Raw genomic sequence first — 15,336 nt, forward strand, 5'->3', positions numbered from 1 at the left:
TAGCAATGTCCTGATTCACTGCTCTTTTGAGTTTATTTGCCATCTCTAGACGTTTACCCAGTCGGGTATTTGTTTTTATTTATTTTTTTGCTTGTTCTAGTTGCGTTTTAGGCAGGGAGTCTCGGGAGCTCTTCCCTCAAGCAACCATGCCGGCTGACGTCACCGGAAGTCCAGCTGCAGTGATGTTTTTAATAACACTTTACCACTGAAAAAGGACAATGAAGTTAGCAGGATTGGAACTTGCACGGGGAAACTCTAATGAATTTCAAATCTATCACCTTAACCTCTCGGCCATGACTACATAGCTGATACCACCAAATTCTGTCAAACAGATGGCTCTTGAGCGGATATGGGTACCACTCACTTTTGAAAGATGACAAATATGAACTATCAATATGTGGACTATTGCAAAAGTATCAACAAAATAAACATGTCAATGAAAGTGGTATTCAATATTGTTAATTGACAAAACAAAGCAATACCAGGAGTGGGGTTTGAACCCACGCAGACATATGTCCATTGGATCTTAAGTCCAACGCCTTAACCACTCGGCCATCCTGGTGGTGACATAGATATGTTGTCATCTGGATAAAATAGACTTCAGCAATGTACAGTATGTCCTTAAAAGTCATATATGAAGAATGAGAACAACATAGCTAAGTGACTGTGCTTTCTGCAGCCTTTTCACCTGTTCCTGGAAATGCTAGAGTTTTTTTGCAGCAAGATTATCCTGAACAGGGTTATATATTTACTTTTTGTAAAGAGTGATCCCATATCATAAATGGAGTCAAAATGTCTAGCTTTCTTCTACTCAGTCAGGGGAAGTGCATTATACATTTATTACAATTTGTCTCAGCATCTCCCCTCCTGAAATCCCTCTCCTGGCTTCCAATCAAATCCCGCATCTCACACTCCATTCTTCTCCTCACTTTTAAAGCTTTACACTCTTCTGCCCCTCCTTACATCTCAGCTCTAATTTCTCGCTATGCACCACCCCGACTCTTGCGTTCTGCTCAAGGATGTCTTCTTTCTACCCCCTTTTTATCTAAAGCCCTCTCACGCCTTAAACATTTTTCACTGACTGCCCCACACCTCTGGAATGCCCGTCCCCTCAGTACCCGACTAGCACCCTCTCTATCCACCTTTAGGACCCACCTTAAGACACACTTGCTTAAAGAAGCATGCGAATAGCACTGTGAACACATAATACATAAAGCTTGGCCCCCTGCAGACGCACTTACAAGAACTCCCTCCTACTGTCTCTGTACGCTCTCCCTACCTACCAATTAGATTGTAAGCTCCTCGGGGCAGGGACTCCTCTTCCTTAATGTTATGTTTGTCTAAAGCACTTATTCCCATGATCTGTTATTTATATTATCTTTTATTTATTCGATTACCACATGTATTACTACTGTGAAGCGCTATGTACATTAATGGCGCTATATAAATAAAGACATACAGTACAATACAATACAATACAATACAATTATAGGTAGTTTTCCTTTATGGAGCATTTCACGGTGAGTTATCTTATAAAGTTGAGATATTTTTCAAGGCCATGGTTGACTTCCAATGAATAATGTATGACATTGAATGTGAAAGTCTAGGCAATAATATACATATTGTTAGTCTTTTTAGATAGATTGAATGTTATAACACTGCACTAGAATTATGATTTCCCTAAGCACTGATTAGTTCCACTTTCCAAGCCTACTCTTCCTTACCATATCTTTTATACTATATTAGTGAAAGCACTGTATGCCTGCCTGCCTGCCTGGATGTCCGGTGTCCCTAGGGGAAATCTCATTGGTCCCTTGGGCCGCCCGCCCCCGCACACCTCTCATTGGCCTGAGGCGGAGTGACGGGACACACACACACACACACACACACACACACACACACACACACACACACACACACACACACACACACACACACACACACACACACACACACACACACACACACACACACCACCACCCCCCCCATCACGTGCGCCGTCCTGCACCGGCTCCGGACGGGAAGCGTGGCCCTCCTACCCCAGCCGCTCCCTTACCTCCCCGGCGCTACCTCCCCCTCAGGTAAGTCACAGCACTGCGCGTCCCGTCTCAGCTTATGGCGCCAGTAACTCTCCTATTTCAGGCGCACAGGGCACTTCCTGCCGCCGCCTGCACGACTCACTCAGCCGGACCCTTGCGCCTCAGGCCCACACAGGGCGCTTCCTGCCGCCGCCTGCACGCCTCACTCAGCCGGACCCTCGCGCCTCAGGCCCACACAGGGCGCTTCCTGCCGCCGCCTGCACGCCTCACTCAGCCGGACCCTCGTGCCTCAGGCACACACAGGCCCACACAGGGCGCTTCCTGCCGCCGCCTGCATGCCTCACTCAGCCGGATGGCACATCGGGGGACAAGGCGGGCGCCGGGGGGGGGAGTGCGAGTCACGGGGAACGGGGGGGGGGAGTCACAGGGAATGGGGGGGTGGCGAGCCGCAGGTCACAGGGAATGGGGGGGTGGCGAGCCGCGAGTCACAGGGAACGGGGGGGGAGTCACGGGGAGGGGGAACCGAGTCACGGGGAACGGGGGGGGGGGCCACCAGCCGAACCAGCAGGGGGACGGACGCACGGAGGGGGGGGGGAAATGCACATACATAAATTATGAACATACATATGCCCACTGCTCTCCACCCCGTCCCCCACTCCCCTTTCCCCCCCCCACTCCCCTTTCCCCACCACTCCCCTTTCCCCCCGCACTCCGCTTTCCCCCCCACACTCCCCTTTCCCCCCCACTCCCCTTTCCCCCCCCACTCCACTTTCCCCCCCCACTCCCCTTTCCCCCCCACTCCTCTTCCCCCCCACTCCCCTTTCCCCCCCACTCCTCTTCCCCCCCACTCCCCTTTCCCCCCCCACTCCCCTTTCTCCCCCCCCACTCCCCTTTTTCCCCCCCCACTCCCCTTTCTCCCCCCCCCCACTCCCCTTTCCCCCCCCCACTCCCCTTCCCCCCCCACTCCCCTTTCCCCCCCCACTCCCCTATCCCCCCCCACTCCCATTTCCTCCCCCCACTCCCCTTTCCTCCCCCCCCTCTCTCCCCTTTCCCCCCCTCCGCTCCCTTTCCCCCCCCCCGCTCCCATTTCCCCCCTCCGCTCCCCTTTTCCCCCCTCCGCTCCCCTTTCCCCCCCTCCGCTCCCCTTTCCCCCCCCCTCCGCTCTCCTTTCCCCCCGCCCTCCGCTCCCCTTTCACCCCGCCCTCCGCTCCCCTTTCCCCCTGCCCTCCACTCCCCTTTCCCCCCCGCCCTCCGCTCCCCTTTCCCCCCGCCCTCCGCTCCCCTTTCCCCCCCGCCCTCCGCTCCCCTTTCCCCCCCGCCCTCCGCTCCCCTTTTCCCCCCGCCCTTCGCTCCCCTATTCCCAACCTTTACAACAAATACTCACCTATTGTTCCACGATTTAGAAATAATACTACCTATTATGCATTTACATCCCGGGCAACGCCGGGTCTCTCAGCTAGTATATATATATATCAAACATACAGGATGTATTTTCCTGTATGAGATGGGCAGGGATAGCTACATACAGTATTTTGTCCATAACCACTAAGAGAGCCACCAAAGGTCAGTACATAGCAGTAACTGAAGAAGTAGTTACGTATAGATAGAAAGAAGACATTTTTCTTTGACATAATATTGCTGCCTGTATAAATCTAAGTTATGCAAATATACAATGTATTCCAGTACTAATATCTTATTGTCCAGCCAAATGTCACGGGAGCCCAGCACATTTAACACCTTTTATACCTTTCAGGGATCATTCAATAGGCAAAACAAGATAGTGGAATAAAATGGGGTTTATTTGAGTGAAACTTGCGGACAACAATGAATATAAAATATACAGAAGAAATACACACTTACTAGGGGTCTGGAGTCGAAAACTAGCCTCAAATAAGTGCAGGGCACCTTCTTTGAAAGGCTTACCCTGACTGGGAAATCCTCCCTGGCTTCTTGGTACTCTTTTCAGGTACAATACCCAACCGTGACTGCCACCTTCTATTTTCAGAACTTTGTCCCAGCTTCTGATTTAGGGGCCTATGCAGAGAGCTCCGATAAATCAGTTCTTGCCAGGTTTCCACCAAAAGTACCTCTAGATATTCAGGAAGCTGCGGTAACCTGGCGAAAATAATCAAATTCGCATTTTTTTTTTGGCGTACAAAAAAATCCGCCAAACGTTTGGCGAGAAGCCTTTTTTCGCAGCGCATCGCCAGTTTCTCAAACTCGTGCAATTCTAGGAGCCCCGATCAGCTTCTTGCTGCTGTTCGGGGCTCTAGAATGGCAAATTTACCTCCAAATTGCCCCATCGCAAAAAGTTGGAAATAAACTGGGGATGAGCGGATCCGCCAATACAGCACTTAGTAAAAATGTGGCATTCATTACCCATGGAGACTGTGATGGCAGATACAATAGATTTGTTCAAAAACAGGTTGACATCTTTTTAGATAGGAAAGGTATATATACCAAATAAGTATTCTTGGCAAGGATATTGATCCAAGGATTCATCCGATTGCCAATTCTTGAAGTCAGGAAGGAATTAATTTTTTCCCTTATGAGATATCATTGGATTATACTGCACCGACACACTTTATTCGAGCAAATGCCCAGTTTGTACTTGGCAGATACCTGGAATCCGCCGCTGCTCACCTCTTGCATGCTTCGTTGCGTTTGCCTTCCCAGCCACGGTTCATGCCTGGCTGACGGGGGCCTGATCTGTTAAATGATAATGATCAGGATTTACTAGGCTGCAATGCTTCGCATGTCCACCAGATGGCAAAAACTCATGACTTGTAAAGCGCCGAATCAGTAATGTGTGGGCTTGCAGTTGTTTCGTTTAAAAAAGATACTGTACCACAGTGTGCCATTGTAACTTGGCCTTGAGACTGAAGGAAGACGTTGCAAAAATGTATCAATTTAGGCTTTACATATTAAATAAAGACAAAGACCAGTGTAGTTTCAGTTACACTATTCTCCAGAAATCCACCATGAGTGTTCAAGTGCAGCCCGTGTTCCAAAAACCTGACAGAAGTTATGCTTCTTTGATATGGGCCGCTATTAATGCAACAGAGGATAAGATGGCAACAGTTGTTCAAATTTATCAGTATTTTATCGAAAACTATGACTTTTACAAATTTTCGCCAACTCCTCATTTGTGGAAGCGTGCAATAAGGAAAAGGTTATGTAGTGACCCCTGTTTTCACCGTATTGAGCCCCAATTTGTTGGAGGGTATTGGTGTGTGTCACAGGGTTTTTCCCGTATCTATGATCATTGAGGCAGCAAAAGGCGAAGGGTCGTGTTAAAACCAACTAAGAAGCGACAGTCCCTGCCAAGCAATGCGCCAGCACCAGCACCACCACCGGCTTCCAATGACGGTCCCACTGTCAGTGACAACCCTGAGACAGAGTCGGATTTCGCGGCCAGTTTTGATGAAGCTTGCATGTACCTAAGCGATTTCCTGCCTCACCTGCTGACTACAGGTGGGCTAGTCCCGCTGCAAACTATCGACGTGGGTGATGAAGAAAGCTGGACTGGCAGTGGACCGGCGCCGGCGCCAGCTGAATGGGAAATAGTATGGTGAGTACTGTATTGTTGCCGTATTATTTTGGTGGGGCTGGCTGGGTACTTCTTTAGGGGGCTGACCATTACTGTACATTAAAACTTTTCATTTTGTTTTTCCTCAGAAAAGAAAACGGCTAATGGGGGGATTTCGATGGATAATATTGTGCTGTACAGTATGCTGATGTTTTCCGGCCGAACAGTATACTGTGTAATAAACCCGAATAAATAAAACTATGCATTCATTCTACAGTACATGTACAGTAAATTACTGCACATACTGGGGGCGAGATGTGTTTGCAGCAGAGAGAGATCCGCTGCTCTCTCTGCGCAAACATCGGCACATTAAAACTTATTTGAAATACATTTTTATTGATAGTGTAGATGTGCAGGGGGTCTCCGGAGCTGAAGCGCACAGGTTTTAGGTCTGGGGACCCCCTGCCCCCCGAGATACAGGCCCCTTTAGGGGGTGCCGGTATCCCTCTGCGTTTAAAGGCCCCGATCACGTGACCGCAGCCTGTTAAACCAAGCAGAGGGATACCGGCACCCCCTAAAGGGGCCTGTATCTCGGGGGGCAGGGGGTCCCCAGACCTGAAACCTGCGCGCTTCTGCTCTGGAGACCCTCTGCACATGTACAGTATCAATAAAACACATACAATATACAGTATAAATAAACACTCGTTCTTTACCTTAGCGGCTATGCACTATGGTAAAGAAGCATCATTTCTGTATTTTAATAATATTGTACAGTGAGCAGGGTGTTCCCTGAGCCAGAAATTAATGCTCAGGGACCCCCCCTGCTCCTGCTCAATATTATTAAAAATACAGAAATGCTGCGTCATTACCATAGCGGATAGCCGCTAAGGCAATGAAGGGGTTAACCCACCGTGCCCGCTTTATTGTGTGTAGTGGGGATGGGTGAGGGGGGTATTTGGCCCTTGGTGTGAGTTTAGGACTTGCGGGAGGGGGAGGGGTTTGCGGGTGCACTTAACCCCTTCACGACCGTAGCAGTTAATACCACTACGGTCATGAAGGGGTTAAGCCCTCCCGCTACCCCCCCCCCCCCCGCAAGCCCTAAACAACCATCGTCGGGGCTAATACCCCATTCACCCACCCTCCCGCTACCCACAATAAAAAAATACACACACACAGCAGCCGCCAAAAAATAAATAAATAAATCTAAATAAATAAATAAATAAATGACAATAAATACATTTGAAATACATTTTTATTGATAGTGTAGATGTGCAGGGGGTCTCCGGAGCTGAAGAGCACAGGTTTTAGGTCTGGGGACCCCCTGCCCCCCGAGATACAGGCCCCTTTAGGGGGTGCCGGTATCCCTCTGCATTTAAAGGCCCCGATCACGTGACCGCAGCCTGTTAAACCAAGCAGAGGGATACCGGCACCCCCTAAAGGGGCCTGTATCTCGGGGGGCAGGGGGTCCCCAGACCTGAAACCTGTGCGCTTCTGCTCTGGAGACCCTCTGCACATCTACACTATCAATAAAAATGTATTTCAAATAAGTTTTAATGTGCCGATGTTTGCGCAGAGAGAGCAGCGGATCTCTCTCTGCTGCAAACACATCTCGCCCCCAGTATATGCAGTAATTTACTGTACATGTACTGTAGAATGAATGCATAGTTTTATTTATTCGGGTTTATTACACAGTATACTGTTCGGCCGGAAAACATCAGCATACTGTACAGCACAATATTATCCATCGATTATTATCCATCCACCAAGGGCCAAACACCCCCCTCACCCCCAATAAAAAAAATTCACGCACAGCAGCCCCACAATTAAAAAATAAATCTAAATAAATAAATAAATACATGAAGAGAAATAAATATATACTGTACAGTATATACTGTATATATACTGGATATATATACAGTTTATATATATAATAACAATCCCTATACATATACAGTATATACTGTGTATATATATACTGTATACATATATATACACACACATAAATATATATATATATATATATATATATATATATATATATATATATATATATATATATATGTAGTATACAGTATATACACACAGATGATGAACCAATATACAAATACATGTACTGTAGAATGGTTATCAAAATCATACTGTCCTACAAATAACGCTTCTTTATACAGTACAGACAATAATAATAATAATCCATTTAATAATCCTAACTGATTTTCTCTGCAAATGAATGTTAACAATATACGTAATTGCAAGCTACTCTACCAGTAAATACAAACACTTCCAAACAAACACTTTAACCAATCAAGTAAACAAAAATCAATATATACTGTAAGTACCAACCAGAAAACACAATTTAAAACCAAAGCTAACCCTTACAATACCAAGGATTACATCTATCTAATTGTAAAAAACCTTATACAGTACATTATACACAGCATTGTTTAAAGCCCCCTCCCCCCTAATGTTTCTGTTAAACAGATTACACTGAAGGGAGAGAGATATAAAGGCCTAAAGCCCCTTCCCCCCTAATGTTTCTGTTAAACAGATTACACTGAAGGGAGAGAGATATAAAGGCCTAAAGCCCCTTCCCCCCTAATGTTTCTGTTAAACAGATTACACTGAAGGGAGTGAGATATAAAGGCCTAAAGCCTTACCAGTAAATCTCCCTCCCTGCATTGATGTCGTGCAGTGTATGTCCCCATGGCCCCTCACGCACAGCAGCTCCACAATTAATAAATAAATCTAAATAAATAAATAAATAAATACATGAAGAGAAATAAATATATACTGTACTGTAAGTGCCCGCTTTATTGTGTGTAGCGGGGGTGGGTGACGGGGTTTATAAATGTGAGTTTATAAATAAAATAAAGAATATTATATCTAGGGGCCCTAGAACAGAAGTTCCCACGCCAATTTCGCGCTCATTGCTCTTTTTTTACAATATTGCTGGTCTTGCGGCTTTGCAGTCTGCAAGCAAAAAGCAGTTTGTAGTACTGAGTGTGAGATAAATTATTTATCAGTGTTGATCAAAGAGAGTTGATCAGAAGGATTCCCCTTATATACAGCACTCTATTGTCATTCATACAGTACAGTATACTGTAGTAAAGGGTAGACAACAAATGGTCTTGCAGTATATTACTACAAATCTGTCAGGTTGACCAGAATCACTGCGGATATCGGAAAATAATACAATTTTATTAATTCTATGTAGAATTAATAAAATTGTATTATTTTCCGATATCCGCAGTGATTCTGGTCAACCTGACAGATTTGTAGTAATACAGTACAGTATACTGCAAGACCATTTGTTGTCTACCCTTTACTATACTGTATGAATGACAATAGAGTGCTGTATACTTTATAAGGGGAATCCTTCTGATCAACTCTCTTTGATCAACACTGATAAATATCATATTTACTGTATACCCCTTTAGCACCTGTCGTTCCATCCTATGCACCCATTTACAATGGTGATTGCGGTCGTATTCACGTACTTTATGTGAGATAAATTAACCAGTTCTTTTATTGCTGAAGTCGCCACAAAAAACTTTTATTTACAAATACAGTACAATACAATGGTGAAACATTTCAAGTTAACAGCAATTCAAAACCTCAACACACAATAATACATACTGTACAGTACTGTATGATTATTTATTTATAATACAGTATACAGCTCTGTACTGTATATGCAGTATACAGTATACTGTACTATATTTGGGCCTTGTCTTTGGGGGTTTATTCATGCAATTGTTAGGGTGACCTGCCGTTGGAAATACTGACACAGTACAGTCCCAGCTACAGTATTTCAGCCACCCCACCCCCTCCCTTAGAGTTTTTGATCCCTCCCTGGCCAAGCATCAATCGTCTCGCTAATCCAATCCAAGCCATTGTCTTGTTAATCTGGCCCTGGGCTGGCTACGGTAACAAGATTCATACAGTACAGTATAGTAAAGGGTAGACAACAAATGGTCTTGCAGTATATTACTACAAATCTGTCAGGTTGACCAGAATCACTGCGGATATCGGAAAATAATACAATTTTATTAATTCTACATAGAATTAATAAAATTGTATTATTTTCCGATATCCGCAGTGATTCTGGTCAACCTGACAGATTTGTAGTAATACAGTACTGTATACTGCAAGACCATTTGTTGTCTACCCTTTACTATACTGTATGAATGACAATAGAGTGCTGTATACTTTATAAGGGGAATCCTTCTGATCAACTCTCTTTGATCAACACTGATAAATATCATATTTACTGTATACCCCTTTAGCACCTGTCGTTCCATCCTATGCACCCATTTACAATGGTGATTGCGGTCGTATTCACGTACTTTATGTGAGATAAATTAACCAGTTCTTTTATTGCTGAAGTCGCCACAAAAAACTTTTATTTACAAATACAGTACAATACAATGGTGAAACATTTCAAGTTAACAGCAATTCAAAACCTCAACACACAATAATACATACTGTACAGTACTGTATGATTATTTATTTATAATACATTATACAGCTCTGTACTGTATATGCAGTATACAGTATACTGTACTATATTTGGGCCTTGTCTTTGGGGGTTTATTCATGCAATTATTAGGGTGACCTGCCGTTGGAAATACTGACACAGTACAGTCCCAGCTACAGTATTTCAGCCACCCCACCCCCTCCCTTAGAGTTTTTAATCCCTCCCTTTAATCCCAGATTGCTTGCATCAATCGTCTGGCTAATCCAATACAAGCCATTGTCTTGTTAATCTGGCTCTGGGCTGGCTACGGTAACAAGATTCAGCAGGAGGCCAGCCAGCGTATCATCCCACCATCCCCCTCCCTTAGAGGGAGGCCTGCCTGCTTTGGAAAAATCCCCTCTCGAATTGGAAATGTAAATCTGATGTGCATCCGTTTGCTTACAGTAACTGTTCTGTTCAGAACAGCCACTGCTTCTAAATTACTGAAAATATACAGGATAAATATACAGTAATGTGAAATAATCCGTTCTGTGGGTCTGAGAGGGTTGAAAGTCACCATGTCCTCATACAGTACAGTACATTCTCGAATACCTTTAGAATAAAAATACAGTATATATATATATACAGTATACTGTAAATATTGCACAGTACAGTAGAATGTTAAATAACCCATCCTGTTCTTTTTCCCTTCATACTGTAACAGTATCCTCATTGTGTCTGCGGTACAGTAGTTCATTGAGAGAGGAGAGGTTTTGTGTACATCATTACTGCTGTTTATATACTGTACATTTGACTGCACAAGCAGATTTGACGGAACACAACGCCCCCCCTCCACCTTGGGCACCCTTTTTCCTTGAACGACAAGAAAACAAAAACTTTGTTCAGTTACTGTACTGTACTGTATGTGCGTACTGTATTATGGTAGAACTACTGTACAGTAGGTGGCTGGTGCAGCTTTCTCTGGAAAGAAAAAAAATGGAGCAGTTAGTAGGCAGTTACTGTAGTCTTGTGAAACTAGTCTACTGTACTGTATACTGGAACTACTGTATACTGTGAATATTGGAAAAGAAAAAATCTGTGCCATACTTACCTGTATCATACTGTACTTACTGTACAATACTACAGCACTGTACTACTTTCCTGATGCTTGCCCATTGCTCGCGATGACAATGGGCAACACAGTGGCAATATGGTCTATGTATTTATTGCATCGTTCCACGGTGAGTACATCGTTCCAAAAACTCATTATGGCTTTATACAACTCGTCCTTCTTGGAGGGTTTCGCCAATTTACGGATGTGGTCCTTCAGCTGATGCCAGACCATTTTGATCGGATTGAAGTCTGGCGATCTGTGATTGGAAAGAAAGGACAATTAGTTTAAGAGATACAGTATACAGTAAAAACAGTGGGGAACATAAATGGGACACGGTCTACTGCACTTACTCCGCTGGCGTCTTCACCCAGTTGATGCCGCGCTCAAGGATATGCGCCGTCGACGCGGTGTGCTTGGGATCATTGTCCTGGTAAAAGCGATGACCATTGGGAAAGTCTCGTGTGATGTATCGCACTATCACGGGCACAATGTTGTCTTGGAAGAAATCTTTATTCATGATTCCTATAGCAAGAAAAGAAAAGTGCTCAATAGTACAGTACAGTGCATACGGTAAGGCAACACTAATCACGTACAGTGCATTAGGCGGCATTATATTTGAGAAATTGTACCTTCAAAGACGACAATGCATCCCGGTCCACGCCTAGAGATGGCACCCCACACATGCAGCTTCACAGGGTGTTTTGGCCGCGGCTTCAAAGTTATGCGGCCTTTTTTGTGGAACGCAAATCTTGCAAATCTCTCCAGCGACACAGTAGACTCATCAGTGAAGATGCAATCCTGGAAAGTCTCACCGCTGTCGATCCATGCTTGGGCCTGTAGCACTCTTTTGATTTTGTTTGCGTCCCGTATCATGGGGTACGCTCTGTAATGACAATGAATAAAAATTTTTAGCGTCACAGCGCAGTACAGTTTGCAAAACAACACTTTTACTTTACAGTACCTCCTGTACTGTCCAGTACTAACCTCACACGTCCATATTTCCATCCAATTCTGCGTCTCATCTTCTTTATTCTGCTCTCGGATACAGTCAGATTGTGGTTTTCCTGCAGAGTGTTTTTAACCCTTAATGCGCTCCTCTCATCATTCTCCTCACTTATTCTGTCCACCAGAAGAGTATTCTCCCTACAATGCAAAGAAATTATATTGTTTTATTAATATGCAGCAATATAAAATGTATACTGTATACTGTACATGTAATGTTGTAATATACAGTAAATATAAATATACAAAAAATGTATACTGCTGTACTATAAATATAAATAGACAAAATATACAGTATACAGTACTGTTGTAATATAAATATACTATATAAATATACTGTTGTTATATCATAATAAATACACATCATATACTGTATATTCCGTTGTAAGATGAATTGCAATATACCAAAAGTGTATACTGCTGCACAAAAAATATAAATTGACCACACATACACTATATACTGTTGTAATATAATAAATATACTATATAAATACGGTATACTGTTGTTATATCATAATAAATACACATCATATACTGTATATTCCGTTGTAAGATGAATTGCAATATACCAAAAGTGTATACTGCTGCACAAAAAATATAAATTGACCACACATACACTATATACTGTTGTAATATAATAAATATACTATATAAATACGGTATACTGTTGTTATATCATAATAAATACACATCATATACTGTATATTCCGTTGTAAGATGAATTGCAATATACCAAAAGTGTACTGTATACTGCTGCACAAAAAATATAAATTGACCACACATACAGTACACTACAGTATATACTGTTGTACAGTAATATAAATATACTATATAAATACGGTATACTGTAGATGTACACTACAGTTTTCTATATTTTTTTTGGTTACGTTTTATAAATATACTTACGCATTTGTTACCTTTGGTGCCTTTTTCCGGTCTCTGTTTTTTCCTTGTGCATAATAGCACACGGTGCTTGATGGCACAACGAGGCCAGAAGCAGTTAACCAGCGCTGGATATCTGCAATTCGTTTTCCGCTCGTGTACATCTCCTTCATTCTCATGCTGAGATCCTTTGAAATCTTCTTAACAGGCATTGCTGCGAGTAGAAAGAAATACAAACACAAGAATGTATATTCGATGTTTAGTCGATGTGTATTCAGTGTGCAGTGAATCCACAAAATGGATGGTGTATTTATATGTTAATGACTCACATTACAGACCACCCACTTTCAACACCTGTACCTGGCCGCCATGCATAAAAGGTTGTACACGTTGCATAGCCCACCACTTGCTGATCTTTATCTGAGCCATTGTCCAGATACTGCATTGTGCCTCCCGCTTACATGGAGCAGCCCCGGTTCTATGGACGCAAGAACCATCTCACCTCTGCTGTGCCTGCCACACTGAAAAAGAGAAAGGCAGTTACCATTTCCAAGCCAAAGGCAAAGCGACAGGCTAAGGCCAACAAAGAAAACCTTCTGCTGACCCCAAAGGCTAAGGGTTTTAAAACACGTCAGCCTTATTATGTGAGGAAGAAATACGGTACTGTGCTCGGTACGCAAGACGAATGGCAGCCAACTCACCGAATCCGCAGACCACTTGCTCCCATAAGCTTCGACGACTCTGCTGTAGCTGTCCCGTAAATCTTCAGCCCGGCTTCTCCACCCCCATCTTCTCCGGTTCCATCTGAAGATGCTGCTGCCTCTGAAATCCACGGGTCACTGTCTCCTTTGCTCTTGGACGACTCTGCTTCTCTCCCGGAAATCCAGCGGTCACCTTCTCCATCCCTCTTCGACGACGCTGCAGCTTCTCCTGTACCGGGCATCCCCAGGTCACCTCCTCCACTCTCCATCGATGCCGCTTCTCTCCAGGGAACCCCCATCTCATCCTCCGTTGCACCCATCCCCCCAGATCTCCAGATGCCATGCACAAGCAGCTCGTTAGACCGGATCCTGAATGGGCTAACTGTGGATCTCCCCGGGAATTCTATTGTGCTGGCAAAGATAGATCTGCTTCTGGAGTCGGTGCTACATATGGAGCAACGGATGCTACAAATGGAGCAACGGATGGATCAACGGATGCTACATATGGAGCAACGGATGGATCAATGGATGGACAAGATAGAGGCTGACATAGCAGGCATACATTATTTGCTCGGTGTTAATGCCCCTGTTTCCCCGATGCTGGAGCAGGGGGGTGACATGGATGTGATGCATGGTACCTTCGACCCCCTTCCATCACCAAGCACACCCCCTCCACCAGAAGATGCAGTGTACTATGCTATTGAGGAGGACATGACAACCCCGTCAAGACCACGCCAGGAGACAACCTGGTGACCACTACTGGAGGAAAGCTTCCTCCCAGACACCCTACCATTGCCCGTCGCCTCAAGTACACCCGCTCCCAAAAGACCTCCTACACCCGCTCGCATAGAAACAGTGCCCGACATCTCCCTGTGCGATCTGCCACCGGCGCTGAGGGAGAAGTATAGGGTGAGGAGTGCTGGTACTGTATACCACACAAGTATGCCTTGATCATATTTAAACACCATGTTCCCTACACATTGTACTGCGAGTGGGTGTTCAAAGTAAATTACGATGGGAATCGCCATAAAAAGGCCCTTCTTTCTAATTTAAGGAAAAAGATTGTGGAAGAAATGCAGCGCTATTATCCTGTTACAGATCCTGTAATGAGAGGCGTTAGAGACTGCATTAATGGCGTTTTGCGCCATGCAAGGCATCGGCCATGGATGGAAAATGGGGAGGACTTTCAGTGAGACCATACTGTAATATTGTGCTGTACAGTACAGTACATGTTTTACCCTACAGTACCTGCTGTACTTAAACAAAGGATACTGTATGTTGTTGTGTGTTGCACGGTTTTTGTACTGTATTTGTAAATAAAAGTTTTTGGTGGCGACTTCAGCAATAAAAGAACTGCTTAATTTATCTCACACTCAGTACTACAAACTGCTTTTTGCTGCCAGACTGCAAAGCCGCAAGACCAGCAACATTGTAACAAAAGAGCAATGAGCGCGCAATTGGCGTGGGAACTTCTGTTCTAAGGCCCCTAGAAATAATATTCTTTATTTTATTTATAAACTCACATTTATAAACCCCGTCACCCACCCCCGCTACACACAATAAAAAATAATCACACACAGCATCCCCGCAATAAATAAATAAATACAAATAAATAC

The 15,336-nt window shown here is 44.1% G+C and overlaps 1 non-coding gene across 1 annotated transcript; it reads right to left on the reverse strand.

Annotated features, from left to right (window-relative positions):
- Positions 1–479: 479 nt before the first annotated feature.
- TRNAL-UAA (transfer RNA leucine (anticodon UAA)) lies at positions 480–562 on the reverse strand. The gene has a single exon. It is a non-coding gene; the product is annotated as a tRNA-Leu (tRNA).
- Between the last annotated feature and the right edge of the window lie 14,774 nt (positions 563–15,336).

This window comes from Ascaphus truei, chromosome 15 (assembly GCF_040206685.1).
Source record: "Ascaphus truei isolate aAscTru1 chromosome 15, aAscTru1.hap1, whole genome shotgun sequence".
Taxonomy (NCBI): domain Eukaryota; kingdom Metazoa; phylum Chordata; class Amphibia; order Anura; family Ascaphidae; genus Ascaphus; species Ascaphus truei.